This window comes from Myotis myotis, unplaced genomic scaffold (assembly GCF_014108235.1).
Source record: "Myotis myotis isolate mMyoMyo1 unplaced genomic scaffold, mMyoMyo1.p scaffold_m19_p_9, whole genome shotgun sequence".
Classification (NCBI taxonomy): Eukaryota; Metazoa; Chordata; class Mammalia; order Chiroptera; family Vespertilionidae; genus Myotis; species Myotis myotis.
The window spans coordinates 73,097,255-73,123,692 of record NW_023416401.1 but is presented as its reverse complement, the minus strand read 5'-3'; the positions used below and the strand labels follow the sequence as shown (position 1 = coordinate 73,123,692).

At 37.2% G+C, this 26,438-nt stretch overlaps 1 protein-coding gene and 1 pseudogene across 2 annotated transcripts in view; one reads left to right on the top strand and one right to left on the bottom strand.

The window, feature by feature from the left end:
* Positions 1 to 26,438, bottom strand: part of MACROD2 (mono-ADP ribosylhydrolase 2) — a 1,927,670-nt gene that overhangs the window by 1,394,440 nt on the left and 506,792 nt on the right. The window lies entirely within an intron of this gene.
* LOC118663173 lies at positions 17,357 to 24,344 on the top strand (annotated as a pseudogene).

Sequence of the window (26,438 nt, the reverse complement as noted above, 5' to 3'; positions counted from 1 at the left end):
AAACAGAGCCTACCCCATCCAAATATATTTATTGTGATTACCCAGAAAACACAATTGAGTGTCCAGCCATGCCTTTCTGCATTCATATTTGCCATGCCCTTCTACATCCAGTGTTCTCTACCCAGTGTCTTCCTTTCTGCCCAGTGACTCTTGCTACTTTCATGTTAAGTTCATCAGGGAGGACAAAAATTTCCTCCACCCTTCTTGGTTCTTCTGGCTGGCCTACTAATTAAATTGACATGAGACAGACTAACTGGAGAAAACAAGCAAATTTTATTATGTATATACATATGGGGATTCCAAAAGAATATGGCGCTCAAAGAAAAATCAGGTAGTTGTGGCTTATATGCCATCTTGAGCTAAGGAGAAGTGGGTAATGGTTTGAGACTTCAAAGGTGAGGAAGGCAATTCACAGGGAGATGAAAAGAGTTAATATTTAGTAAATAACTGTTTGCTGGGTCATCTAGAGGCAATGGATCACAGAGAGGACTTTGGTCATACGGGCCTTGCTGGGTTTCTTCCTGTCTACCACACCTAGTTCATACTTATTATGGTTATATATGGTGGTAGTTCTTTTTATGACAGGCCTTCTATTTTTAATTGTTTCAGACAGTTTGTGGGAAGGTCAAAGATTCTTCCTGTGTCTTTTGCTTCTTAAAATATAAAATAATCCTCATGCCAGAGAGACACACTTTGGGGTGGAAATTTTGTTTCCCAAGTCTAAATCGCCAACCAAGTACTGAGCTCTACTTTCTTAGAAATATTACAGCACTTAAATGTGCACTCATTCATTAGGTAACTACATGATCACACATTATTTCATATTTTTATATATTTCGAGAACTCTCAGCATATTGCTTGGTATATAGTTGGCTTTGAATAAAAATTTGTTCAACTACTGCTGCAAAAGGCTGTTGTAACACTAGCTAGCCTGAAATAATATTGCTCCTGTCCCCAGAACTTGTCTCATAAAGGCATTACACTAAAGTTTAAAGTATATAAAAAAGCTCTCTTCAAACTTTATGAGGCTGTACATTTTCTTCTAGATATCAAACTGTGCTAAGTTAATGTTCTTCTTTTGCAGACATGGAGTGGTGATGTGTATGTAGTTCATCATTGGATTTTGGTGTTTGCAAATTGCCCTAGAACTAGAGATGGCCAGATTGAAGCACAGATGCTGCTGAACTGGCTTTTAAAATAGGCACCTCTGAAAATATTCTACGTTTTATGCTATGAGATATACTTGTAGGGAGCCAATCTCGCTATACTCTATAATTTACCAAAAGGAAACTACCAAGGAGGAGAGAGCAAAGAGCTGGCATACCATGGTCTGAGTAGAGCCTCTTATATTCCGAGACCAAATAATTCTGTTAACAGGCCTGTGCTCATTTGAGGAAGGAGGCCATAAGGGAAAACTTATTTGAATGCATTAAATTTGGAACACAGGAAGAAGTTCAATGGCATAAAGCCCATGGATAATCCAGGCCATTCAAGATAAAATGACTATCAAAATTTGCAAAAATGGAGTAATAGTGATAGGGCCATAATGCATATAAGAGACAAAGAAATAAAAATGGGAGAGTGTAATCAGACCTCTAGCACATTGTGCAAATGGAGAATTTGGATTTTTTTCAGCAAGGGTGTGTTTACAATTCTTCCCTGACAGCCAGTCAAAAGTATCAGGTATGCTATGAAGTTGAATGTGTCACAGCATCATAAGCTCTTCTCTCATTCAAATCTTGCTCCTCGACAAACCTCCAAACCTAGCCTGAATATTCTGCTACCTTGTCTAGAAAGTATTTTTATGGGTAGAAGAGTGTGGGAACAAAATTTTCATTCATATTATACCTACAATCTTTTCCTTCTACTAGTCTGGTTAGGATGACTTTACATCCCATTTTGCACCAGATGGCCCCAGTTCATAACTATTTGCAAATTATTAATTATTAATAATATCCCCTTTTATGATAAAAAGCATCCCAGTTTGAATAATACATTTATGACCACCTAAATTTTGTCAAAACAGCTTAAGAGTGACCAAGAGATATGAATTATAAAATATTAAAAATATAATTCTTATAGGGCTGCAGAGAAGAAAATTTTCCAAATCCACAGTATCCAAATTCTAACTTTGAGAAGCCATCATATAAATGTATGCTATGGCCCCCGCACAACTCTTCACCAAAAAATGCAAAGCAGCTCAAAGCATATGTCTCACAGATGGAAAGGTCAGTAAGGTCACCTTTGTGTATCAAAACAGCATATTTTTATAAAGTGCTGCAGAAATTTATGCCATACAACATTATGTAGCATTTAGGGAATGGCATACAGATGTACCATTTTCCAGCTGGTTGGTTTTAGAACTTTTCTCCCTGGATTTCAAATATATTTTACCTGTATTTTCAGCTTACCCTGGCATCTGGCTAGCGACAATTAATGTAGCTGAGGCATGGGGGAGAAACAGTACAGGAAAAAAAACCAAAAATGAACTGTCAAAAATAAGACCAAATATTTCAATCATTATAATAAATGTAAATGGTTTAAATTCCTTTATTAAAAGTTAGAGACTCTGAATGGGTAGAGCTACATATAACTAAATGGTTACAGAAAGATTCTATCTAGGAAGATATAGCAGTATAACAGACAATAGAATAGCAAAAGGCAAGAGTAAATGGCAATATTACTATCAAATAATTCAATGTGAAAAGTATAAAATGGAACCAATAAAGAGTCTTTATTTTGCAAAGTTATGGTCAAATATTTCACTTTTTGCGACATTATGCTAAATTGCTTCAAAATCTATAAAGCAATAATAGATAAAAACAAGGAGATATTGAGTATTTTGTAAGAACAACTGAAGATCATAGCAAAACTTTCTAGATATTTGAGTATATAAAATAATTAAATGATTAAAATATATACTTATTAAAACAAGCCTGATCTAAAATTACATATATATGATATAATGTACCCAGGAATTATCAAGCAATAAATTACAGACAGTCCTCAGGTTACATTGGTTACATTGGACTCGATGTATGTTGTTTCGTGGTTACATCGCCATCTCCCATTTATTTATAAAATAAAAAGTCCCGTCATTTCAACATATGTACATATGTGCTTTATGTTTGTTATTATTTATTTACCACAAGTAAAGGTCAGAAATTGTTATAGTTCTTTTAAATTTTTTTTTATTGTTTCACTTCATTACTGCTGTGTATGTGTTCCATGTGAGTGCCATAGGTTGTTATGTAGGTGGGTTCCGACTTACAACGAAAATCGTGTTACAAGGCGCCATAGGAACAGATCTCCAATGTAACGGATCTCCAATGTAATGGATCTCCTAATGTATATTGAAAAAATAATGTATTATGACACACAAAAATTTAAATACAAAGATAGAAAATTATTCAAGATACTTCTTTCTAAAACAATGAAATAAAATTATAAATTTTTAAATTACATCTACACCCTCTTCTAAAGTAATTTAATTGCTCTTAATTTCTCTTTAAATGTATAAATCATTTAATTAAAATGCAACTAAAAGCAACAATACAAACTACTCAGAAATAAATGACAAAATAAGCCATACCAAAATAAAAGCTGTGAAATGAAGTAAAAGTATTTTTTATGAAGTGCTACAGATACTTGTCTTACAACATTTACTAAGTAATGCAGAAAACATGAAACCTTAAGTGTATATATTAGAAAATAAACTAATGTTAAATATAAACATTCAGTTCAAAGTTTTAGGAAAACCACTCCACAAAAATAGTAAATGTGGAAGAAATTACCAGTGAAAGAAGAGAAATATAAAATCAGAAAGGAATGAAGTGCAAAAAAACCCCCAAAACACAGATAGGCAGTTTAATGAACTCAGAAACCAAATAAGTGAACTAAACAAGTACTTTAACAAAGAGACTGAAATTTACAAAAGAACCAAATTGAAATTCTGAAGATGAAGAACTCAATAAAAAAGATCAAGAATGAACTAGTGATGATAGGAAATAGAGCAAGACCAGGTGGAAGAAAGAATTAGTGATATAAAAAATAGTAATCTAGAAATGACAAGGAAGGAAGAAGAGAGAGTTAAGCATAAAAAACAATATTAGCGAACTGTATGAGAACTATCTGACTGAATCAGAAAGGGCAATATAAGAATAATAGGCATGCCAGAAGAGAGAGGGAGAATTGAACAGAGAGCCTATTAAAATAGGCTCACCAAAGAGTTGATGAGAACTTCCCAAATCTATTGAAAGAGATAGAACCTCAAATTCAAGAAGCAAACAGAACACCTAATTACCTCAATCCAAAGAGGCCTTCTTTAAGGCACATTTTAATTAAAACTGCTTTTTGAGAGGTAATTGAATCTTGAGGGTACAGCTCTCATGAATGGAATTAGTGTCCTTATAAGAAGAGACATGAGAGAGCTTGCTTCTCCTCTCTCTGTTTTCTCTCATGTGAGAATGTGAGAATACAGTGAGAAGACTTGTCGTTTGCAAAACAGGAAGTGGACTTCACCAGACACTTGATCTACTGGTGCTTTCTAATCATCAAAACTATGAGAAATAAATGTTTGTTATCTAAGCCACCCAGTCTGTGGTATTTTTGTTATTCCAGCCTGCACTAATTTATGAAAATTAGTTATATATATATATATATATATATATATATATATATATATATATAAAGGGTTTCCCAAAATTCACGTAATATTTGAATTTTGCGTGAGCATTAACAACAACAACAAAAATAAAAGCCTAATTTTACTTGGTTTATTGAATCAGATTCTAATATCTGTTGCCCTTTGATTTCAATCCCTTCAATTTGATAAGCATTACCAAATACCAATTATGGCCCAGGAGCAGGGACAATGAAGACCATTGAAGACCACGGCATATGTGCCAGCAAAGCCACGGAGGCCATTTACCCGATGTGATATTCCATACATAACCCTATACTGTATACTTTATGAATCAATAAAAAATTAACAAATTTTAATTATAAACCTGTGTTTTTTATCAAAATTACTTCTTGCGTGAATTTTGGGACACCCTATACAAGATATATACATACATATATACATATATATACATATATGTGTGTATATATATATATATATATATATACAAGTCCTTTCAATAATGTTCTTGCATATCCTTACTATGATATGATATCCTCAGAACTTTAGTCAGAACCTACTCATATTTTACATAGGACTCTAACAGGGTTAGTTTCAACTCTTTAGAAATGAAATTTTATCAATGGCATAGTGTATAAGTAAGACTTGGGAGATGTTAGCACTCCATAATTTTCATAAATCCTAACACCGTCTGAAAAAAGCACATCCGCTAAAGTAAAAAGTAATATGCTCTTATGCACACCCTGCTCCGAGATGAATCTGCTAAATGTCATTCCAACTTGATTGCTCCTCCTGTATACAAATTCTGGCTGGAACACATAAACGTCAGGGTTAAGCTGTCCCTTCATCTCAGCCAGAACAGGGCAGTTCTAGCAAGGCCCACTTAAGAAACTAAACTATGGTCTTAACTGTGACAACTCCAGTTGACAACTAAGAACATGGGTGCCTCCAGCTTTCTGAAGGAACTTAGGCCAACTTTGTGAAAGAAGATTTGTTTCCAAAGAATTTGTCAGTCATAGATTTTTAGAGTTGAAAGAGACCTCAGGGAAAAATCAGTCATTCAATCTTCAATAATTTATTTAACAGCATTTATTAACTAGTATAGAATCAACAATGACTTCTAGTCCAAGCTTCTCATTAACTAAAGTATCATTGGGTTGCTAGTTATGATAACCTGAGGGCATACATTTAAAAATGTTTAATTAGGTTCAGTGTATTCTATGGAATAAAGTAGAAAAATATACACTAATTTTGGAAGATTTGTACCCTCAAAATTTACTACTCTTAGCTTAAAAATGACTCTGATTTTAATATTTGTACTTCTACTAAACCAAACATAGCTTGAGGAAGTAAATGTTAGTTTCTCAATGTGCTCTATACATGAAAGAACTAATTTCCCAACAAAACAATGCTGCGGAAATGAGGTGCTTGTGAGAAATTTGGGTCCACTTGAGTTTGCTGGATGGAAATAAAATCCTTGATGGAAGTAGAATGCTTTATTGGTTAGGATTAATGTAATGAAAATAGAAGGTGAATAAACTAAGAAAATTAAGTCAAATCCCTACTTCCTAATTGTTAGAGAAGGGAAGAAGGAACATAACAGTAGGGCAACCCAATCTTAGGTAACACAAGTGCAAAGGCTGGTCCTATGAAGGGACTGATCACGCCTTGTGGTAACTGTCTCTGGATAATAGAAGTAAAAAATGGTAAGTATTTATGCTTGCAGCATCTCTCAGTTCTGATCACTCTCTCTCTTTCTTACCTTCTCTATATAAATCATGTTAGGATTAGGCATTAAAATTTGTATATCTCTTACAATCTACCTATCAGGTTTTAAAGTGAGGCATGTGCCATGGATAGGGATAAGTGCTTTAAATAGGTGATATCCAGTTCTTTCAACAACCCTGTAAGGTAGACCTTGATATTCCCTTTTCATAGATGAATAAGCATTGATTCAGAAACATTACATACTTGAACTAACATCACTGTCTTAGTTTGTGGTCCCAAATCAGGGCCTAAGACAAGGACTTGGCTGTAGATAGTTTATTTGGAATGTGATCCAAGGAAGCATAACTGATGAGGCAGAGAGACAGAAAGGAAAAACTAATATAAGGGTCCACTACTGAGGTTACCGCTATGGGGAACCAGGCCTTGAATCCAAGAGAACATCTGAGATGTCCCCCATGACTCCCCACCTAAATCCTGAGAGACTGGAAAGTATATCCAGGGTTCCTGACTCCACTGGTTGACGGTTTCTCCTGGGGCAGTAACATGCTCATGCTCTGGCTGCTATTGTTATTTGGGTGATGAAAAGTTGAAGTTCCAGCAACATAGAAGAAGGATGTGGGCCGAAATCTCAAAGACATGCTCATACTTATGGTGAAATGTGGTTAGTCTGAGGTGAAATTGAACTTTGCTACTTCATCAGTGTCTGAAGTCATAGAAAAGCCAAGGGGGTGTGACACAGTACATCAGGGTCATCTGCAACAATCACACAGATCCTCAGTCCCTGGGCTTGCAGATAAGCCCAGACAAAGGAATTGCATCATCCACGCATGCAAATTCCATGTTTTCAACTACATGCACTCAACCAAAGGAGATAGGGAGAAAACAAGAGTTCAGATGATTCTGACATCATTTGCTTAATGTGCATGTCTAAGAGGCAGTGTGATTGCAGAACTGTGACTCCTCTTTTCTGAAATTTTCATGGCAAAAAAAAATTGCCATCATGTTTTAGCATATGTGTTCTCATACATCTGGTGCTCAGCTGAAGAAAAGGAAATCTGCTTCAGTGCTGGAAGAATAAAACGGCTATGTTGACCTTACTAATATGTCTGTTAACTGTATTTTTTTCTGGGCAATGGGAAATGCAATTATCTTGCACTGGGACGCTAACTATAAAATGCTTGACTTTACATGACACAAATATTATCACACTGTATCAGCACAATTTTTCTCTCTGCAAAAGCTTCCCATTTCATTTAACATTATGCTCATGCTACTGAGTTATGTGGTTTGAATGTATAAAACATTTGCTGCATGATCTGGAGTAAATGAGCGGTGTGGGTGCTGATCAAGAGTGGTATAGGGCACACTGCTGGTAGGACACCAGGACAATACTTAAGATGACCAAATCACAGAGGACAATAGGCAGGCAATGCAACAGCAGTTTAACAAACTGATAACAGGAATGAGGATCTCTTTGGTCATTCAATATTTGGGAATAGGTTGTTCCCTATCATAGTTTAATAAAACTAATGTATTAAGTAGTAAAACTGCATAATAGAAAATCTCAACAGAAAAGGGAGCACATGCTAAAATATGCCTACCATGTTTTTCCCCTTCTGTACTCTTTCAGCTTCAATGAAACTAAGCAACAGAGATTGAGTTGAGGTGCAGGTAATTTGTTTGGAGAAGTAATATCTACTGGTATAAACCTAAGTGGGTTTTGACCAGCATGGAAAGTATGACACATGAAGGGTGAAGACCAATCTAAGGGTTTACACTCAAGCTAGTGACTAATGTGAGCAACTGGGACACAACTTATTGAGTGCCTTCTCAAGAAATGTGAAGAATTCACATCAAGACCATCTGCCTGAGACACAGAAAAGAGGGGCATGTTATCACTTGCTCTTATCCATATTGATCAAGAATTGAGTCAGGTATGAAATGCACTGGACTAGCTGAGGCCCAAGAGAAGTGGCCAAAAAACCACCAAGCAGAAGACACAGTTTGGGAGCAGATCTAACATGAGGAATTAGCAGGCTACATCTCTGTTCAACTGATGCAACAGTAATAAATAAAGCAAAAAAGTGGGTTAGAAAGATGTGAGACTGAACATAAAAAAATGTCTAACACTCATATTAAAATGTACCAAAGTGCCTATATAAATCAAATCAAGATGACAAAAATGTATACACTTAAATAATGTGAAAATAATATAAGCTCTGAATAATGGCATCAGCTCCCAAGTCCAACTCCATAAAAAGGACATTTTTAAAACAGAAAATCTTGTATACGAGCATTCCAAATTAAGAAAGCCATGCTACAAGGTGCTTGTTTTAATAAGGTTGAGAAAAATAAGTAACACAGTGAGTAAAGAAACAACTAGTGCTTACATCAGTGGTTCCTGGCCTTAGCTACACATTGGAATCATTAGAGTGCTTTAAAAAATACAAATTATGATTTGATCGGTGTGAGGTATGGCCAAGGCGTAAGAATTTTTCCAAGTTCCTCATATGATTCCAACATGCAAACAAAGTTGAAGGACACTTAAGCAAAATACAAAGTAAAAACCAAAACTTTCAAATAACTCGGGAGGGCCTAGAATCTATTTTTAAAATGCAAGTATTTAGATCACATGCTTCAGCTGAGAATGTTTGGGCTTGCTATTGTTTTAAGATTTCCACAGGGGTCTCCAATATGACACTCACATCACCCTTTGAAACCACTCAAAGTAGACTGATAGTTTTCATTTTATACTGGCAGTCGACTGCCAGGTGACCAGGGGATCAGTTTAACTTTTTCAATGTGTTCTTTGTAGATAAAGCTGTGCAATGACTGACAGAATAAATAAATTCATTGATAATAAATGAAGCAATCTGCTACTGGAAGTTTGCCCCCAAAGTATGCATTACTAAGTAAGCTTGAAGTCATTAAAATGTTGAAAGAGTAAAAGAACACTTACAAAAGAACATATGTCTACTGTGGGTTTGACTGGCATGACTTGTTAGCTTCAAGTTTCCTTTCTTCGGTAGAGAAGTAGGGCCTAAGGTCATGCCTTCCTAGTTTTCATTTTCAGCTAAAATGCATCCATCAGTACTTTGACCTGGCCACCCCTTTAAGGAAGCCAGAGTCTTGCCAGCTCGTGTTTACAAAACAAAATCTGGGGCATGCCAGTTTCCTCATATTATCACCCCAAATGTCTTGAAATCCTAAACAAGAGATGACATCAAGTTTTTGTTTGACAGTTACAAATACTTTTTTATAATAAGAACAGTAATATTTGCTTTTGGTAGGTTTTCAGGCAAATGGGGGAAAAGAATCAAATCTTATTTATCCTTTGAAAAATGGAGTAATCAAGGTAATGGAATAATCCTTTTAGTGCCATTGCATATTAAGTCTGCTTGGATTTCCATCTTTCAAAAACTTAAAATACACTAAAATATTATTAATGCTAAAACTATTCAGAGCTGATCAGAATTTTGCTGAGCAATTAAGCTCACCCCTGAGAACATCTGCTATCATATACAATACTGTCAATTTTCTTCCAAACTGGTCTCCATCACTAAAACTCAGTTAGCTTTTTCAACTAGATTATCTGAATTTAGAAGTTTATTTTATTTTCTTAAGGAATACCTCTAATCAACCTGCTTTGAAAAATTCTACTTAGCAGCAAGACACTTAATTATCTTGCTCACCTTTTGTTCAGTTGCTTTGCAAATAATGACATGAAACATTCCGTCTTTTAACTTGCAAGCTTTTCTTCTTCCTGATTAGATTCCACTTAAATAGCATCATGTTCCTTCAAGTTCCTCCAAGACGAAAGATTTTCTTTAATCACCTGAAACCTGCTGGTCTGCCTCTTCAGCATTCTGAGATATCTCATTCAACAAACTTAAATCAACAATACCACTACTTATTCCTAACAGGTTGAGTACATTAATTCTCATCTTTTTATCAAGCTTTTATATTAATTCAAGTGTACAAAGATATGCAAAGTGGATTTTGAAATCCAAGATGATTGCAATGCATTAAAGTGGGCTTTTCCCTCAAGTCTCTTAATATACCTTCTATAAAAGGAAATGTTAACATAATCAAATTACATCTGTACAGGAAAAGCTAAGATTCTATTAAAATAAAATATGATAACTAAAAAAAAAGTATTAATTAAACACTGAAATGCTTTCCTGTGAAAAGCTAAAAATGCAGGTATTAAATATTATTTTCAATTTGATTATAAAATATCATTTGCATCTGTCTAGGAAAGATAGGTATCAAGAATTGGATACAGTTGCTTCCCAGGGGGAAAAAGTACTGTGTGTTGTTTGTTTTTTTAATATAGACAGAAACCTGAGGATGAAATGATAAAAACTGAGGATTAGAGCTTTCAGCTAGCAGCAGGTCAAAGAAATGCAGCTCATAAAAATCAGAAGCATTTCCAAAAAAACATAGGAAAGGGAACATTTAAGCTCAAGACTTAAAGAAAAAAAAAAGGAATTCTTAGATGAAACATTGAAAAGCCTGTAAACCTGAGCCACACACCGTAAGCCTGTAAAACTGTAAAGCTGTAGAAAAGTAAATTATTATCCACAGTCACATCTAGCTTAATTTTCAATAAATTGACCTTCGTCTGCTATAAATGTTTTGTTTTATTCAGAAACAATATTTGCACACCTGAAAATAAATAGAACTGCTAATATTTGGTTGTAATATTTTTAGAGTCTTGGTTGAAGAAAGACAAATGCATTTGCAATGAGATGCATTGTTGTTGAAATTATACTCTATAACAATTAAAAAGGTGGGATGGGGTTCTCTAAATTACTTTTTTTTTAAAAAAGCAAACATTTGACTCAACAGGAGTCTTTAAGGAAGAAATAACATTTTAGAATGAATGCATTTCTTAAAGTTATTATTCTGAATAAAAATCACTGGATCATCAATCCTGCATTAACTATTACACTAAAATCTTTGCCTCCAATTTATAAAATGAAACAAACACACACACAATGATTTTTTTTTTCTGTAAGTACATAGCTTCCATAATAAACAGCCTTGTCCATGGGTCTGCAGGGTTTAAGCAGGAGGCACTGTGACCAGGAAAGAGGTTCAGATCACTGCCTGTCTTGCCGATTAGTCCCCACCTGTGGTCAGCAAACTGCGGCTCATGAGCCACATGTAGCTCTTTGGCCCCTTGAGTGGGGCTCTTCCTAAGCCTTAGGAGTACCCGAATTAATAACAATGTACCTACCTATATAGTTTAAGTTTAAAAAATTTGGTTCTCAAAATAAATTTCAATCGTTGTACTGTTGATATTTGGCTCTGTTGACTAATGAGTTTGCTGACGACTGCTTAGCATATATTCAGTGAATGAGTTCATCTGACGGGTGGGGTAAATAATTAGTGATGCAGCTGAGAGAGTTCAATAGGATGAGAGCAGGTAACAATCTGAATGGGTCAGCCCATAACAAAGAAAAAGACAAGTGGAAGTCCAGGTAGCAAGTGGAGCTCTGAGTCCAGTCCCAGGAGCAATTAGAGCAAAAATAAGATACAGAGCCTAAGTCAGTACAGAAACAACAGTCTCAGGAATATCTCATGTTCCACAGACACTGGCAGCTGATCAGTACCATTTCACATCACTTTTGGAACCCTGAAAGCATCAGGCCCTTCTTAGAAGGCCAGTCTTTCTCCTACCAGTGGTCCAAGGCTAAGATGGACTTCGGGTGGGTTTAACCACCAGAAATACATCTATAATAATAAAAGCATAATATGCTCATTAGACAGGAGAAGCTGGGGCTGTGTGGGCTGAGATAAGCCACTGTGACTGGGAGGGCCGCCTCATTTCGTGCATCGGGCCTCTAGTTTTTTAATAAAGTGGGTAAAGATCTAATTTGTCTAGTTGTCTAATATAGTTGTTAGGGGACATTTTCCACAGTCTCCTCAGTTGTGAGGTGTGGGACACTTACTATGATAGCAGTAAGTACAGTAATAAAAATTCTCTAGGATTATTTCATCCTGGAAAGGACACCTGAATAAAGGACCAGGATTGTGCATTTCTGAAAAAAAAATTTTCCTTGCACTAAGGTGAGGCCTAATTCAAACCTTTGTCCATAACATCATTAACCCATAGGTCTTGTCTGTTATAAAAACAATCTGCTCAGATCCTCAGGGGCAGATGGGAAGATAAGCAGAGAATTGGAAAAATTAGTATAAATTTTCATTTAATGTCTGTACCTTACATGACTGTGAGCATCGTGGAACAGAAACCATTTTTAAAACATTGCTGACACTCAACAAATTTTTGTTTAATTAATAAATATAGAAATGAACATGAATTGATTCCCTAGCTCCAGGAAGAAGGACAAAGATCAGTAATACCAGATATGCTAGGCCTGGTTATATTCTAATAATTGTTATTTATTTTAGTTCCCTTGGATGTGAAGATAGCTCACAAACTTAATTCCATACTACAATGAGTGGTGGAACAAACTGGCAGATTCAGGGTTTCTGGTGGCTTTTTTTCCTAGCTTTATTGAAGCATAATTGACAAAAAAAATTGGAAGAGATTTAAAGAATAGAATATGTTGATTTGATATGCATATCCATTGTAAAGGAGTCCCCCCCATTGAGTTTATTAACAAATCCATCACCTCACCTAACATATTCACTTTTTTTTTTGAGGAGTGGGGAGAGCAAGAACATTTAAATTCCACTTTCTTAAGCAGATTTTAATTATACAATATAGTGTTATGAACTATAGTCACCATATTACACATTAGATCATCAGACTTTATTCATCATCTGCCCTAGCAACCACTTTTCTACTCTCTGTTTCTGTGAGTTTTACCTTTATATATATATATATATATATATATATATATATATATATATATATATATATATATATAAAAAGATTCCAACTTAAGTGATACCATGCAGTATTTGTCTTTTTCGTTATGGCTTATTTTACTTAGCATACTGCCCTCCCGTTTCATCATCTTCTCACAAATGACAGCATTCACTTCTTTTTTTAAGGCTAAATAATATTCCCGTGTGTGTGTGTTTATCATATTTTATTTATATATTCATTTGTTTTTTAATTTTTTTATTTTTCAATTACAGTTGATGTAGAGTATTATATTAATTTTAGGTGTGCAACTCAGTGATTACACACCTATATAACTTACAAAGTGATCACCCTAATAAAGCTTGTATCCATAAGACACCATACACAGTTATTACAATACTAGAGGCTCAGTGGATGGATTCATGCGCCTGTGGGATCCCTCAGCCTGGCCTGCGGGGATAGGGCCAAAACTGGCTCTCCGACATCCCCTGAGGGATCCTGGATTGCGAGAGGGTGGTTCTCAGGTGATGCACCCTGGACTTGGGCTACCTCCTCTCTGGGTCCAGCTTGTGGGTGAAGCAGATTCGGGGCCGACAGTGCACCAGCAGCAACCTAATCCACAGCCAATTCCATGAGGAATCAGGCTCCCTCATCTACTGGTTTGAGCGTCTGCCCCTGGTGGTTATTGGGCATCATAGCTACCAGGCGAATGGTCAGTCAGACAGTCGCTTAGTCTACACTAATAAAAGACAAACATGCAAATTGACCTTACCTTCACTATGCCTTAAGCCACACCCACCAGCCAATCAGAGCAACTATATGCAAATTAACCCAACTAAGATGGTGGCCGGCAGCCACGGAGCTGGAGCAAACAGGAGGCTTGGTTGCCCCAATGATGGAGGAAGCCAAGCTTCCCGTGGCTCTGAGCTCCACTTAAAGCAACAATGTTTCAATTATAGAAGGTAAATAAACCCCAGGTACCTGCTTTCAACCAGCTGTGGCCACAGAGCTGGAGTGAGCAGGAGGCTTCCCTCCCACTTGCCCTGGCCGGCTCTGAGCTCCTCTCAAGGCTACAAAGTTTCAATTATAGAAGGTAAATAAATCCCAGAATAAAAAGAAAAAAAGGAGAGGCTGGGAGCTTCTGTCACCAGGGGACTTGGCCAGCCTGAAAACGGCCCTCAGCCTCTCACCCAGACTTGTCAGGCACCCCAGTGGGGACCACTACCCTGAAGAGGGTGTGACCAGCCTGCAAATAGCCATCAGCCCCTCACTCAGGCTGGCCAGGCACCCCAGTGGGGACCCCTACCCATAGGGGGTGTGACCAGCTGCAAACAGTCATCAGTCCCTCACCCAGGCTGGCCAGGCACCCCAGCGGGACCCCCACCCTGATCCAGATCACCCTTCATGGCAAACCAGCTGGCCCCCACCCATGCACCAGGCCTCTATCCTATATAGTAAAAGGGTAATATGCAAACTGATCCTAACAGCAGAAAGACTGGGAATGACTGGTCACTATGACACACACTGACCACCAGGGGGCAGATGCTCAATGCAGGAGCTGCCCCCTGGTGGTCAATACACTTCCACAGGGGGAGCTCTGCTCAGCCACAAGCCAGGCTGATGGCTGCCAGTACAACAGTGGTGGTGGGAGCCTCTCTCGCCTCCTCAGCAGCACTAAGGATGTACAACTGCAGCTTAGGCCTGCTCCGGGTTGGCAAGTAGACATCTCCTGAGGGCTCCTGGGCTGCCAGAGGGATCTCTAATTGCCAACTTAGGCCCAATCCCCAAGGGAGCAGGCCTAAACCAGCAGGTGTTCATCCCCTGAGGGTTCCCAGACTGTGAGAGGGCACAGGCTGAGCTGAGGGACACCCCCCCCCCCACCAAGTGCACGAATTTTTGTGCACCAGGCCTCTAATATATATATATGTATATATATGTATATATGTGTATATATATATGTATAATTATTAACTATATTTGTTATGCTGTACTTTATCAATGACTATTTTGTAACTACCAATTTGTATTTCTTAATCCTTTCACCTGTTTTACCCATTCCTCCAACTGACTGTCAAAATGTTCTCTGTATCAATGAGTCTGTTTCTGTTCTGCTTATGTGTTTGTTCTTTACATTCCACATATAAGTGAAAACATTGTATTTGTTTTCCTCTGTCTGAGTTATGTCACTCAGCACAATACCCTCCAGGTCCATCTATGTTGTTGCAGATGGCAAGACTTCATTCTTTTTTATGGCTGAACCATATGACATTGTATACATGTACCACTTCTTTATCCATTCATCTATTCATGAAATTTTAGGTTGCCTCCATGTCTTGGCTATTGTAAATAATGCTGCAATAAACATATGGATACACATGTTATTTTAATTTAGTGGTTTGTGTTTCTTTAAATAAATACCCAGAAATAGAATTGCTGGATACTTCTTTATACTGGTTATAGCCTTTATTTTAAAGTCTATTTTTTCTGGTATAAGTATTGCTACCACTGCTTTTTAAAATTGTTTTGTTTTGTTTTCATTTTCATGAAATATCCTTCCTATCCTTTTATTTTATTTTTAGTCTGTGTTTGTCTTTCAATCTTAAGTAAGTCTCTTGTAGACAGCACATGTAAGGGTCATGTTTTATTAACTATTCAGCCACCATGTCTTTTGACTGAAGCATTTAATATATTTGCATTTAAAGTAATTGTTGCTCTATATGTATTTACTGTCATTTTATTATTCATGTTTATCTTTTGTTTTCTTCTTCTTAAAGAAACCCTTTAACATTTCTTGTAATACTGGTTTGGTGATGATGGACACCTTATGCTTTTTCTTGTCTGAGAAGCTCTTTATCTGTCCTTCAACTCTAATTGATAGCTTTGCTGGAAAGAGTAATCTTGATCGTAGGGCCTTGCTTTTCATCACTTTAAATATTTTATGCCAATGCCTTCTAGCCTGCATAGTTTCTGTTGAGAAATCAGCCGACAGTTTTATGGGAGCCCCCTTGTAGGTAATTATTTGTCTTTCTCTTGCTTCTTTTTAGATTCTCTCTTTGTCTTTAACATTTGGCATTTTAATTATGATGTGTATTGGTATAGGCCTCTTGGGATTTATATTGTGGGACTCACTGCACTTCCTGGACTTTCATGTCTATTTCAGTCATTATTTTTACAGATACATTTTTAATTCCTTGCTCTCTCTCTTCTCCTATTGGAACCCTATAATGTGAATGTTAGTAAGCTTCAAGTTGTCCCAAAGACTCTTTAAACTATCCCAATTTTTTTTCCCTGTTCTGATTGGGTGTTGTCTGCTTCCTTACCTTCCAAATTCCTGATTTGATCCTCTGCTCCCTATACGCTACTGTTGATTCCCTATAATGTGGTCTTCTTTTCAGTTCATGTATTTTTCATTTCTGACTGGTCCTTTTTTATATTTTCCATCTCCATTTTAATGTTTCCTATTTCTCTGTTGAAGTTCTAACTAAGTTCTTCACTCTTCCCCTAAGTTTATTGAATATCTTTATAACCAGTGTTTTGTATTCTGCATCTGGTAGATTGCATGTCTCCATTTTGTTTAGTTCTTTTAATGGAATTTTGTTCTGTCTTTTCATTTGGGACATGTTTCTTTGTGTCCTCATTTTGATCACCTCCCTGTATTTGTTTCTATGTATTAGGTTGAGCTGCTATATTTCCCAATCTTGGTAGAATGGTCTTATATAGTAGGTGCCCTATAGAGCCCAGTGGCATAACCTCCTTGGTCACCCAAATTGGGCACACTTGGTGCACCCCACACCCCCATGTGAGCTATGTACACCCTCTTATAGTTGATCTTTGATTGCTCTTGATATACAATGGGAGGAATTTACACCCAGGCTGATTGGCTATAAGGTCTGGTCACCACCACCATGGAGGATCTACCATGCAGGGGCCAACACACAGATATACTTCAGCAGGGCTCTGGTCCCTGATTGATTCCACCCCTTGAGTGTGTCACTGGTGGAGGTGGTTGGGTGGTCCTAGAGCAAAATCTAAAGCTTTCCACCAGGTTCACGAGCTCTGGGGGCTATCAGGAAGTGCAGGCCAAGGTCAATCACCACCTGTGTGCCCTGCTTGGAGTCACCTGGCATGAGCTACAAAGCAATCTGCAGATGGCTGCTACTTTGCTGGGCTTGAAGGTACCTAGGAGAAGTCCAGCTGGAAAACAAGGCCAGCTACTGCTGGTGCTGGTCCTGAGGCCCCTTAGCAAGAAGTATGAAGTATGCTAACACCAGATGCTTCTTGTTTGGGGTTTTTAAACCTTTGAGAGATTTTAGTAAAGTCCAAAGTATGAGCAAAAACAGGCCATTTGTGTGAAAATCACTGGAAACTGTTTGGGTGACCCTACAAGTTGGGTGGGGCAGGGTCACAGGGAATCACCAGGGCAGGTAAAGAGTGTTAGCCAAGTTGAAGATTCTGATATGGCACCTGCCTGCTAACTCTGTTGGGGGAGGGCTCAGAAAAAAAAAAAAAAAAGAAAAAGGAAAAAATAAAAAAGGCTGCTGCCAGCACTTCTGTCTGGGGCAAAGCTGTGCCCAGCCCTCACTGGACAATTTAGTTCCTCCCCTATGTCTCTGGTGCTTTTAGAGCTGCTGCCCCAGTGTTGGAGCTCAGATTAAATGAGTCCCAGTGAGTCTGTGTGCAGGCCTTTTAAGAAAACTTCCTGGGACTCCAGCAGACATCAATTTTAACCACAGTCTTCACTGTTTTTTACAGCCAGAAGATATTGGGACTTCTCTTTGTGGCACTGACACCCTGGGCTGGGGTCCTCCTGTGGGGATGGAACCCCTCTCCCCTCAATGGGGACTTCCACAGCCAGAATGTCCCTCTCAATTTTAATAGCCACACATGGGTGTGGGACCAGCTCGTTCCACGTCTCTACCCTTCCTACCAGTTTTCATGAGGCTTCTTTATATCCTAAGTTATAGGACTTCTGTTCAGATATATTTCAGGTGGTTCTGAATGATGCTTGTTTTATACTTTAGTTGTAATTCTCATGTGGTTGTAGGAGGATGTGAGTACAGCATTTACCTACTCCACCATCTTGACTGGAAACTCTCTATTCACCTGCTGATGGACATTTAGGTTGTTTTCATAGCTTGGCTATTATGAATAATGCTGCAATATAACATGGGAGTATACATATCTCTTCAAGATAATGATTTTGTTTCCTTTGGATATATACCCAGATGTGGATCACATGGTAATTCTATTTTTAATTGGTGGAGGAATCCTCATACTGTTTTCCATAGTTGCTGTGCCAGTTTACATTCCTCTCAACAGTGTAAAAGAGATGATTCCCTTTTCTCCACATTCTTGTCAGGATTTGTTATCTCTTGTCTGTTTGATAGGAGGCCTCCTTATAGGTGTAAGGTGATATCTCATTGTGGCTTTGATTGCCATTTCCCTGATGATTAGTTAGGTTGAGCACCTTTTCACATACCTGCTGGCTATTTGTATGCCTTCTTTGGAAAAACATCTGTTTAGCTACTTTGACCATTTTTTATTGTTTTTTTTTTGTTTGTTTTGCTATTGAGTTATATGAGTTCCTTATATATTTTGGATATTAACCCCTTATTGGATATGTGGTTTGCAAAGATTTTTTCCTATTCTGTAGGTTGACATTTTGTTGATGGTTTCCTTTGTTGTGCAAAGGCATTTTAGCTTGATGTAGTCCCACTTATTATATTTGCCCATTTTTGTTTTTGTTTTTTGGTGCCGACTCCAAAAAAAAAAAATTTCTAAGACCAATGTTAAGGAGTTTACCTCCTATGCTTTCTTGAGTTTTATAGTTTCAGGTATTATTTTTAAGTCTTTAATCCATTTTGAGTTAACTTTTGTGTATGGTGTAAGATAGAGACTCCTCTCCTCCCTTCTCCAGCCCTCCTATCCCCTCCCCTACTTTCCCCTCCCCTTCCCTTCCCTCTCCTCTCCTCTCCTTTCCTTTCCTTTTATTCTTTTCTTTGTTTCCATGTTGCTATCCTCTGGCAGCCTCATGACTTTTAATAATATTCTGACAGTAGTAAGAGCAGTAGCTAGAATCTGTGCAGATTTTCTATTTTTATAGTGCTTTCAATATTTCTATTTTAGTGATTTGTTCAGTTAAGAAATATTTAGTAGTAAGTGTTGATTATTTGGCAGACATAGTTCCAGGAACTTGGCATACTATAATGACTAAGACAGACAAAAATCTCTGCCCCCATGATATTCACATTCTGGTAAACAAACAATATAAAGTAATAATAATTCCATGGACTCACAATGGATCCATATAGCCGTTTATATGAGGAAATTGAGATCTAGAGGTATTATGTGATATGGCCCCAAAACTCAGTTATCTAAAACAGAGCCAGAACTCAAATCTGATTTTATGATACCAAATCCTGATGTTATTCCTCCTGTGCATACCACCTCCATATCTTATACTAAACACTATGCAAAAAAAAAAAAAAAAAAAACAACAACAACAACAACAAAAAAAAACCCTACCATCACAAAAAACACACACACAACAAAATGGCTATTTCACCATGCCCAAAACTGCTGTTTATATTTATACTGATCTCTAATTTTACCAAAGACCATCATGTTCTAAAATAGATTTGTGTAAACATAACTGATAAAAACTGATTCCAATTTGCATTAAACTCATGCTTATAAATATTTTTAAACTTTTTTAAAAAGATTATTTTAATTATATTTTAGAGAGAGAGGATTGGAAAGGGAGAGCAAGAAGGAAACGACATCCATCTGCTGCTTCCTACACACCCTTTACCAGGAACTGAGCCCCTGACCGGGCATGTCCCCTGACTGGGAGTTGAACTGGCAACCTTTTGGTACAGGGGACAAGGCCCAACAAATTTAGCCACAGCAGCCAGGGCTCTTTAAAATTTTTATTAGAATATAATAAAAAAGAATTTTCATTAACTGAACATACCCTTATAAGCAGCATATAAAATAAAAATAAAACATTATCACTACCCTGCCAAACTCTCTCATGCCTCTTTCAGTTACTATACAATTTCCATGGATAACAGCTATCCTGAGTTCTAATAACAAATATTTGTTTTATCTATTTTAGTGCTTTGAATAGAAGAAATTGTACAGTAGATACTCTTTTGCATCTGACTTCTTTTTCTTAATATTGTCTGTGAGATCTATCTATCTATATATATGATTGTGTCTAGTAAAGACAATTCATTCTCATTATTTATCCTCTTCACTGTTGATTGATGTTAAAGTAGTTTCCATTTGGGGATGATATGGATAGTGCTGCTATAAAGATTCTTGTGGAGTCTCTTGGTGAATATTTCACATGTTTTTCTTGAGAATACACCTAGGGGTGGCACTGCTAAATCATAGGGTAGATATATGTTTAACTTTAGTAGATACTGTCAGTTTTCCAAAGTGATTTTAATAATTTACTCTCTTCCAAGTAGTAGTTTAGAATCCCAACTACTCCAGGTTGTAAATATTTACATTAGATGCTGAAATGCCTTCTAAAATGGGTACCACCAATTCATCTCTAAAATAACCTCACATTATTTTACCTGTTTTCCTAAAAATTCAGACATGACTGGCCTATATTTTAAAAACAGAAATAATATAGAAGATAAATATACTTAGTTATCCCATTAAACTCTTCTATAATGCACTTCCATGTACCAACAGGAACTACAGAATGTAAGAGGCAAAGAAACTTCAGAAAGTCTGGGGTCCCATAAGATCTATGACAAAATGTCTTAAGAAAGTACTTCTTAACTGAATATAATTAATCATTTAACTATAGGATAACAGTCTTTTTCTTCTTTTCCATACCCTATACCTCTGCATTCCTGAAATAATAAAATAATATTCTTCTAGAATTAACAGCAACTGCTTAATGCATACGGACAAGGTGGTAGGCAAGCAAAGTTTCTAGAAAACTGAATAATTTGTTTTTTTTTCCTTAATTGGAGAAAGAACCATGATTACAATTTACAAGGACTGATTGAATCTGCATTACAATAAACTAAAACCATTTTTCTGCATCTTTATTTTATTTTATTTTTCTGCATTTTGATTTTAACAGAATGCTTATCAAAGAACTGTAAGCAGTCTAACACTTACCTATTTTCTAATTCTGATGAGTGAAACATCAGAATTCATGAGGCCCTGTGCCATTTGTAAAATGAATCTTTTTTGCTCCTAAGCCTCCTAGTAGAGCCCATGGAATGACAGGGACCAAATGGTATTTCAGAAACGAAGTACGTAATAGGTATTCAATAAACCTAGAGATTGGAAAAATGATTACTCTTTTATTAAAGGTGATATAAATATAAAAGGAAGCTCACTTTCTCCAGGTTATAATAAAACCATGCAAAAAATAACAAATCATCTGGACCTTATGACTCTCCTAATGCTCATTGGTTTAATAGTACATTTACAGATGCTGCGAAGTTACTGATAAGAAGGAAATCAGGCACACCTCCCATCTCCATGACCTTAATATTTATTAGAGACTTGATAATAACCAATGCTAGTTAACTAGCCTAGCCATGAAGTGGAAAAACTAAGCCACATACATCTGTTTAGCCAGTATGTTCTTTTCCTCCAGGCCCTAGTTTTTCAATTTACACTAAAACCAGCTATTTCCTAATCTGAGCTGCTTCTAATGTGCTTATGAAAAATGTATATACCTCTCCTCAAACTTAACAATTCAAAATCCTCAGGGTCAGATAAATCTGCATTTTTAAATCCTTACCAAAGGATATGTTTTTATTGATTATTTTAGAGAGAGAGAGAGGGGAGAAGAAGGAGGGAGAGAGAGTAAAAAACATCAATGTGAGAGTGAAACATGAATCAGTTGCCTCCTGCATGCGCCCCAACAGGGGATCAAATCAAAACCTAGGTATGCAACTAAATCACCCAGCCAGGGCAAGAAATTTTCATTTTTAACAGCTACATAAAGCAAAGTTTGAGAATCACTGCTCAGAATGGAATTGGAGATAAGTGGGAGGACAGAGGAGAAACAGAAATAATTTGAGCTATGTCATTTTTTTCTGTAATTAAAAAAAATCACATAATTCCGTTTCTCACTTTTTGACTAATCATTAGATTAATCAAGTTGTGACTTAAAAATAAAGATACCACCTTTAAGGTTGGATCCTCTAGAGAAATGGCTGAGGCCTGAGGTGCATGTGGATGGAGGTGAGCTGAAGCTAAGCAAAAATGAGCTAAAGAGGCAGCTGAAAGCTGAGAAGAAAGTAGCGGAGAAGGGGGTCCAACAGTGAAGCTCAATGAGATACAAGCCAATGCTGCTGCCACCAACCACATCACTGACAATGATGTGGCTGCCAGTGAGGAAAACTTGGACCCAAACCAATACTGCAAGATCTACAGACAAGCAGTCTATCAACTAAAGTCCAATGTGGAGGACCCGCAACCACATAAGTTACATATAGATGTTTCCCTCACTCACTTCATCAAAGAATATAGTCACCTGCAGCCTGGGGACCATCTGAGTGACGTCACCTTAAAGGTGGCAGTTTGAATCCATGCCAAAAGAGCTTCTTGGGGAAAACTCAACTTCTATCACCTCAGAGGAGATGGGGTCAAGTTTCAAGTCATGGCCAATTACAGGAATCATAAATCAGAAGAACAATTTATTCATATCAATAACAAACTGTGTCAGGGAGGCATAATTGGAGTTCAGGGAAATCCTGGGAAAATCAAGAAGGGTGAGCTGAGCATCATTCCCTATGAGATCACACTGCTTTCTCTTTGCTTTCATATGTTACCTCATCTCCACTTTGGCCTCAAAGACAAGGAAACACCATATGTCAGTCAGGGATACTTGAACTTGATCCTGAATGACTTTGTGAGGCAGAAATTTATCCTATGCTCTAAGATCATCACATATATATGAAGTGTCTTGGCCCTCACTGGCTAGCTCAGTTGGTTAGAGGGTCCTCCCCATACACAAAGGTTGTAGGCTCTAACCCTATTTCAGGCACATATAAGAATCAACCAATGAATCCAGAAATAAGATGAACAACAAATCAATATTTCTTTCTCTCTCTCTCTCTCTCTCTCTCTCTCTCTCTCTCTCTCTCTCTCTCTCTCTCTCATTTCCTTGCTCTCTATAATCAATCAATCAATTTTAAAAAATGTAAATTTTTTGGATGAGTTGTAATTCCTAGAGACTGAAGCTCTCATGATGAACATCATCCCAGAGGGTGCTGTGTCCAAGTCTTTCATCACCTACCATGATGAGCTGGACCTGAATGTATATATGAGAATTGCTCCAGAACTCTACCATAAGATGCTGGTGGTTGATGACATTGACCAGGTTTATGAAATTGGATGCCAGTTCTGGAATGATGGACTTAATATGACTCCCAATCCTGAGTTCAGCAACTGTGATCTCTACTTGGCCTATGAGAGTATCACAATCTTGTTGAAATCATGGAGAAGATGATTTCCAGGATGGTGAAGCACATTCCAGGGGGTTACAGGTGATCTACCATTCAGATGGACCAGAGGGCCAAGCTTACATTGACCTTGCCCCACCCTTCTGAAGAATCAGCATGTAGAAGAGCTTGAGAAAGCCTTAGGAGTGAAGCTGCCAGAAACTAAATTCTCTAAAACTAAAGAAACTCACAAAATGCTTGATATCCATGTGACAAAAGCTGTTGAATGCCCTCTACCTTGGACCACAGCCAGGCTCTCTGATAAGCTTGTGGGGAGTTCCTGGAAGTGACATGCACCGATCCTGCATTCATCTGTGCTCACCCACAGATAATGAGCCCTTTGTCAAAATGGCACTGCTCTAAAAACAGTCTGACTGAGCGTTTTAGCTTTTTGTCACGAAGAAGGAAATAAGCAATGACCCCATGAGGCAGCGGCAGCTTTTTGAAGAACATGTTTATAGATGAAAACTTCTGCATTTCCCTGGAATATGGGCTGCCCCCCACAGATGGCTGGGGCATGGGCATCGACCGAATCACCATGATTCTTAAAGACTCCAATAATGTCAAGGCAGTACTTCTGTTTCCTGTCATGAAATTTGAAAACAGGAAGGAAAATGTAGGAATTGCTGATATATTGTCTAGAAAATAAAAACTGCAAGTCGCATAACTCAAGCATCTTTGCACTTTTGCAAAAGATCAAGGACTCCTCGGGAATTCTTGTACACTGATATCCATTTGACTAATGCAGTTCAGTTAGCAGAAGAGATAAAAATGAATTAAGAATTCATTTTATAGGCCTTGTTACCAAATAAAACATTTGTCCTTAAAAAATAAGATACGTGGCCCCATCTTAAGCACACTAAATTAGAATCTCCTAAAAAAGGACCTAGAGCCCTGGCCAGGTAGTTCAGATGATTAGCATAACACATCTTCCTGATTCACCAAGGTTGCTGGTTTGATCCCCAGGGCATATATAAGAACCAACCAGTGGCCCTAGCTAGTTTGGCTCAGTGGATAGAACATCAACCTGCGGACTGAAGAGGCCCAGGTTCGATTCCAGTTAAGGGCACATCCCTGGGTTGTGGGCTCAATCTCCAGTGGGGGATGTGCAGGAGGCAGCCGATCAATGATTCTCTTTCATCATTGATGTTTCTTCTCTCGCTCCCTCTCCCTTCCTCTCTAAAATCAATATATATATTGATTAAAAAAACAGAACCAACCAGTGAATGCATAAATAAATGGAACAACAAAGCCATAGTTTTCTCTCTCTCTCTCTCTCTCTCTCTCTCTCTCTCTCTCTCTCTCTCTCTCTCTCTCTCTTCTTTCCTCTCTCTAAAAATCAATTTAAAAAAAAAAGAACTTAGAGTCCATATAGTTGACAAACTTCCACAATTCTAAAGATCAGGAAAGTTTGAAACAATGTGGGAACTGCCGTACATTCTGTTCAATTAGCCTTGGCCACTTGGAGAGTATAAACTTTGACTCTCAAATTTTCATAGAGTTTAATAATATATTTTTTTCTTAAATTATTTTTATGATTGAAATAAAAAAAACACACAAACATTTTTAGGCTGCCAATATTCTTCATTTCTATAGCTGGCTTTTTTTGTTCATTATTTATTTTTAATCTTTCTTACTGGAGTAAATATATAAGTAAAAATCACACAGTGAACATGCTAAGGTAACCAGCATACAGATCAAGAAACTGAATAGCACCAGGACTCCAGAAGTGCACTCTTCTTGTCACTACCCTGTAATTCTAACCACCACCCTAACTTGTAATACCATAGATTATTTTTACTTGTTTTTTAAGTTTATTGAATAATAGAATTTGAAGAAAATTGAATAATAGTAAATATACTCATTGATGTCCAGTTTTTTTAATTCAATACTGACCTCATGAAATTCATCCATGTCATTGTATGTACTTATGGTTGACTCACCTTTTTTGCTATATTATTCTTTTGTAACAATGTGCCACAATTAATTCATCCATACTCCTATAGATTATTTCCACTTTGGGATTAGTAACAATAGTGCTCTTATAAATATTATTGTGCATGTCCTTGAAGAACATATAGATTCATTTCTCTTAGGTGTGCACCTAGGCATGAAATTGCTGAATCAGAAGGTAAGTGCCTATTTAGCTGTTGTTTTGCTGCCAATTTTCCAAAATGGTGGCACTTCCCCCCAGAAGAAAAGAACCTCAGTAGCACCAATGGTTGGTGTTGCCTGCCTTTTTCATTGTAATCACTTTCTATGGGCTGATTTCAGAACTCTTTCCCTTAATGGCATGCATGGTCCCAATGTCTTTGTAGCTTTTACCCTTCACAGTTTATAACATTCACAGTCTATAATATTTGACTTAGCATCTATCTAACTTTTAAGGTACTAAATAGATTTAGCCATATAAAAGAGAGTCAGCTCACCCTAAAATAAATTTGCCTAACTCTATTTTACTTTTATTTTATAAGCGGAGGCAGACACAATCATTTTCAGTTAATTTCAGACTCCCTAGATATTGGAAGAAAAAAATATGGAGGACCTAAATTTTGGTAGATTGCTAAACCAAGTCTAGTAGATAAGTTCTTTGAAAAAGTGTGCAGTTTCATTAAACTGGGCTGGGGACAAGATTGTGTAGACATGGAAAGATATAACCCCCCCCCCCCCAACACACTTTTTTTGCCCCACGTTGTTCTTCCTGGTAGTAGTATCCAGCCAACAAAACTCATTTTCAGTAATG